The sequence below is a fragment of the Callorhinus ursinus genome, unplaced genomic scaffold (genome assembly GCF_003265705.2).
Source record: "Callorhinus ursinus isolate GAN/ISIS: 27379988/994484 unplaced genomic scaffold, GSC_fseal_2.0 scaffold17, whole genome shotgun sequence".
NCBI lineage: Eukaryota > Metazoa > Chordata > Mammalia > Carnivora > Otariidae > Callorhinus > Callorhinus ursinus.
In genome coordinates, this window is record NW_027397079.1 from 17,509,553 (window position 1) to 17,515,599 (window position 6,047).

Genomic DNA, 6,047 nt, shown 5'->3' on the forward strand with positions numbered 1-6,047 from the left:
TACGTTCAAAGTAATTATTTTTTTTAAAGATTTTATTTATTTATTTGACAGAGAGAGACACAGCGAGAGAAGGAACACAAGCAGGGGGAGTGGGAGAGGGAGGAGCAGGCTTCCCGCTCAGCGGGGAGCCCGATGTGGGACTCGATCCCAGGACCCTGGGATCATGACCTGAGCTGAAGGCAGACGCTTAACGGCTGAGCCACCCAGGCACCCCAAAGTAATTATTGATAAATATGTACTTATTGCCATTTTCTTACTTGTTTTGTGGTTGTTTCTGAAGATTTTCTCTGATCCTTTCTTGTCTTCCTCTCTTTCATGTTTTGCTGATTTTCTTGATTTATATATCTGGACTTCTTTCTCTTTATTCTATGCAAATTTATTAGTGGGTTTGATATATGCTTACCACATGTTTGTATATAACATCTGCATATAACAGTCTATATTAAGTTGATGGTGGTTTAAATTTGAATCTATTCTTCTCTCCTTTCCTCCCCACATTTTAGGTATATGTCATTATGTTTTATATCTTTTTTTTGTGAGTTCCTTGACTGATTTTTACAGAAATATTCATTTTTACTGCTTTTGTGTTTCCTATATTTATACTGTCACTTTTGGTCTCTCCTTTCCATTCAAAGAGTCCTCTTTAATATTTCTTGCAGAGTTGATTTAGTGCCCACAAACTCCTTTATATTTTGTTTGGGAAATTATCTCTCCTTCTTTTGTGAATGATAGCCTTCCTGGATAGAATATTCTTGGCTACAGAGTCTTCCCATTCAGCGTTTTGAATATATCATGGCATTTTCTTCTGGCTTGCCAAATTTCTGTTGAAAAATCTCCTGCTAGCCTTATGGGTTTTCCCTTGTAAGTTAAGGACTTTTTTTTTTTTTTTTTTTTTTTTGCTGCTTTTAATTTTTTTTCTTTTTCACTATATTTATAAATTTAATTACAATATGTTTTGGCATCTGTCTGCTTTTATTGATTTTGATGATTGGTCTCTGTGCCTCCTGGATCTGGATGTCTGTTTCCCTCTGCAGAGTAGGGAAATTTTTAGTTATTTGTTTCTTTGAATAAATTTTCTGTCTCCCCTTTCTCTCTCTTCTTCTGGAACTCCTATACAATGTAAGTTACTACATTTGATGGAGTCATTGAGTTCCCTAAGTCTGTTTTCATTTTGCATAATTCTTCTTTCTTTTGTTCAGCTAATTACTTTCCATTACTCTGTCTTCTAAGTCACTAATTCGTTCCTCTGCTTCTTCCATCCTGCTGTCCATTCTGTCAAGTGTGCTTCTCATTTCATTTATTGTACCCTTTATCTCTACTATGTTATTCCTTACCTCTGTTTTAAAGGTCTCACTCATGTCTTCCACTCTTTCCTCAAGTCCAGTGACTATCCTTATGATCATTGCTTTAATGTCTTTATATATCAGGCATGTCCTTATATCTGTTTTGTTTAGGTCTCTGGCTGTGGCCTTGTCCTGTTCATTCATTTGGGATAAACTTCTCTATCGCCTCATTTTGTCTGCCCCTCCGTGTCTGTTTCTGTGTGTTAAGAAAGTCAGCTGTGTCTTCGCCTCTTGAAAGTAGTGACTTTATGAAGAGGAGGTCCTGGAGTGCCCTGCAGTGCCGTGTTCCCCATTCACCAGACTCTGGCCCTTCAAGAGCATGTTCTGTGTGTGTTCTTTACGTCCTGCTATTGTGTCTAAGTCATTTTTTCTTTCTGTGCAGTCAACTGCACTGACTCTCTGCCTGTTGAGGGCTGTGCTTGCTCTCCGTTAGTGGGACCCAAGCAGACAAGCTCTTGGGGGGCATGCCACTAGGGAACTTGGGAGCAGGGCAGTTGGTGTTAGCAAAATGCTGCTGGGCCACTAGTCCTATACCAGATTCCTGGTGGCTGGTGGCTGCATGCCAGTGCAGCCAGGGGCATGCAGCTAAGCATGGTATGGTGGTTTGACTCATATTTAACTGTTTTGAATTGTCTAAACATTTATGCTCTAGCTCAGTGGTCACAGAGTCAGTGAGGATATTATAGCTTCTAGGCACCAGTACTCAAGTGTTCTTAGAGATTTGTTGAACTCATTATGGAAATAGAAAGTACAATTCATTTTTCTATTCCAAACAAAACTATTTTTCCACTCCATGTTAATAAATGAGATATATTTGCATCACTCACTGGAAAGTTGCAGTTCTATCAGAAATTAGAGCACCTGATTACCACAAGAAAAGACAGGATTGGTATCTGATATCTAAAAGCAACAATAATCAATTGGTTTTGAAATAGGCATATTAATCATAGACTTTCTGTCCTCAAAACACAGAAATGTGTCCTTGTAAACTGTTCCCTAGGAATGTAGAACAAAATCTAAATTTTTTTTTTCTTTAAAGCTATGGATGCTGTTCATATTCTTGAAAATCATCAGCTTTAAAGATAACACAAAAAGCAGCCTATTGGCTAAAACACACAATATGCACAGGTACACACAGACACCCATACACAAAAGTGTTCTCCCATATTAAACTCTCTAACGGTAAAAAATACTGCTTAAGTAATTACTTAAGTAATTACTTTCATTAATTTAAAATGCTTCTGTTCTAGAGATGGTAAATATTACAAAATATGATTAAGGCTTATGATTCTAACATCATTATATGTTCCTTTATGAATGATGTCTCATAGTTGAATTTAAATTTCTCTTTGCCGCTTTAAAACAAGGTGATTGCACGTGTGACTCCATTATCCTTCAATGGTAGACAAGCATGAGTTGACCCCATATCCAATTAGAATATGTCCCAGGATTTCAAGAATTTGGCACAGCTAAGATGACACTCCTCTAAACATTATAATTACCAGACAACCTCCTGGTACCCATTTAGTTTGTTACTGAATTTTTACCCTGTTTGTTATTGTTACATTATATGTACACTAAGATTTTGATTAAATATCTCACCATTTTGGTCTTTTCCTATATCTTACAAATCTAGTTTACATTCAGTCTTTGATGTTCCAAACACCTCAGCTAAAATATGTACTCACTTATCAGCAACATAAATATTGAATATGATTAAAATCACTTTCTTTTCTTCTCTAGATTTTCACCAACCCACAGTTTTAGGAGATTTACAGAAGTTGTGATCAATATATACCATTGTGGAGAATATAGCACTTTTTGTACTGTACAAGATAACTTTTTTAATGGAGATTCTTTATTTTCCCTGTGTAAAAGTAGGGAAAAGTAAAAAGTGGGAAAAATAAATTACAAAAACTATTTTTAAAAAGAAAATACTGTTTATGCTCAGGCAATTCTTAAATATAATAATTTAGTAATTTAAACTGACCAGAAATGTACCTATTTTATTCCAAATGTGTTTGCTTATTCACAGTGAAATATTTTTGATGATGCATCAGAGACAGTCCAAAAAATAGTCAAAATTATTATTCATTACAAAGCATTCAGCCTGAATGTATTTACTCAATGAGCAATTATGGATTTAATATCCAAGATTGGTTATCCTCTCATATTACTTGCCAGAATATTTAAAATCAGATAGTTCTGCAGCTTTGTCAGAAAAAAAGTCATATTTATACATGGAAATGATTCAAACATAAATATTTAGAAAGGAAATATACAATAGAATAGACAAACTGCAATTATTCCTCCCTCCCCCCAAACCATTATTAGTTTCAAACAAATAAAATTACATTTTATGGGATTATGTAGCTTATATAATAAGGTGTAGGCAGTATGTCCCAAACTAATCTGTTCTAACAGGTATAATAAATAAAATAACATATGTTTAAAAGTGACATTCTCTGGTGGCAAAAAAATCCCACATGATTTAAATTTTTCTTAAAAGAATATGGTTGAGGCAGTCCTTCCAGTGGTAATATTCAAATGATTTACTTAAATTAGGATGGTCAAATTCTTTAGTCTATCCACTTCAACTGGATATTAGTGTAGGAACTTAAATTGCATAACGCTAACAATTGCACATATTTCTAGCAATTGATTTTAGAAAAGACAATGATAGATGTTTTGCTATCCTTATTCCAAATCAAATGGCCTTTGTAGATTTGCCTCTCTAGAGTTTCAGATTCCACTGAGTGCTTTGGAAAAAAAGACACTTCCCCCCTGGTATTATCACAGATGCTGTTTTCAGCCTCACAAAGCGTCCAGCCAATGCAGTGAAATCCAAGCTATAGGCAAGTACAAATGTTCCTTAAAATTTGTAAATGTGCCACTCAAAATGTTATTTCTTTTCATTTCCAACCCTCACATCACCACTAGTACTCCGATAGACAGAGGGAAGGCTAAAACATTATTACATTGGTAAATAACTCTGATAGATTAAAGAGGTTTAATTTAACAGAGGTTTATAGCTGATTTACACAACACAGCAAATTTCATTGAATTTGTTTTGAATAATGCAGCACATGTTCGGTCATGCTACACACATACCAATTTGTACTAAGCAACAGTCATTTGATAAATAGTAATCTCGTAGCCTTGAAAGAGTTAATATTCCAGTGTACAAAATAGTTTGTCCACTGGAAATCAGGTACAACTGATGACATATTTGAATTTTTTGGGAGAAAAAAAAACATATTTAGCTAAGGACTTCCTACTTATTATATTGAGGAAGCCAGTGATAATATTTTGAATGTTTATAAAACTTCTACATTGAGATTCCATTAGAGGAAATCTGAGACTTTGGTCTTTACGAGTTGCTATTTCATTGTCAATATTTTACTAGATAGTATTTTGTTGTAATGAAAAACATTTCAACCTTTAAGTTACATATCTGATTTTAAGATGAGATACTCTACTTGGCAGACAGTTTTTAAAGGACACAGTTTCTGTAGTGTTTTTGCTGTTGTATAAATTAAGAAACAAAATTCTATAAAGAGCAAAGGAATATATAGTTAGCAACATAGTAGTTTACCCCCAGCATCGAGATAAAAGTATCCTACCTTTTAAAAAGAGTTTAGTTACCATGGTTAATTTTTTAAGGTTCAGTTATCTGAAATCTGGAAGATAGGTTTAAAAATTATCTATTTAGTGTTGGTTCTGACTAGAACATTTACACATAAATGACTTGGGTAAAGTTTTAGAGATAACATACACACACACACACACACACACACACACACACACGCACACCCCTTCACTCCCCACCATAAACTATAATTTAGTGCTTCTCAAATATGCTTGATGAAAACAGTTGTCAGAGGGACCTTTTAAAACAAATGATAGAACTTTCCAAGGAGATTCTGATTATCTAGATATAGAGATACTCACAAATATCTTATATATATATATATATATATATATATATGCAAATCACCAACTCTTTCTACTATATAATAGTTTTGTTGAAGAACTTTAAAACACAAGAAAACATGGCTCTAATTTCTGCAAAGCACTCCAGTAACAAACCTGAGAGTGGTTCTAAATAGCTTTTCTGGAGTAAACTAGAGCCATAGTTTATGAAACATAGTTTACCTGTGTATTTTTTTCTTCTCCTAGACTTTTAGGATTATTAAGGCAATCAAATACTGAAATGAATTATTAAAGAATATTGCTTTGAAATATCTATAAAAGAAAAACTATCTGGTTTAGATATTTACTTGTCCCAATAGATTATCAATCTAGGACACATTCAGCACTGTATCTAAGGATCTATAGCTCTTTGATTCTTTGTCAATTTTAACTAAACTGATTAGATGACTTCATAAATTAACAGAGAACAGTTCAAAACAGTTTGTCAGTAACACGAATAATAATGATCTTCAGTGACAAAATAATAAAGCCAATGTCTAATAAAGTCAAATAGAGTTTTATGTTTCACTATTGTTTTCAAATACTATGGTTATTGACATCTGAAAAAGAGTTCCGTCATATACTTAGCTCTTTATCTAGTTGAATGTGCAACTTTTAATAGAGAGAGACCACATTTATGATCCTGACTATAGTTACCCAGTGCTACCGACTGCCAACAAGAAAACTTTGTTATGGTTGTTGCTATTATGTCAAGGTATTCCCTGGTTTATT

The 6,047-nt window shown here is 33.9% G+C and overlaps 1 long non-coding RNA gene across 1 annotated transcript in view; it reads left to right on the plus strand.

The window, feature by feature from the left end:
• The window catches only part of LOC141374348 (uncharacterized), a 248,275-nt gene that overhangs the window by 196,166 nt on the left and 46,062 nt on the right, over positions 1-6,047 (plus strand). The window lies entirely within an intron of this gene.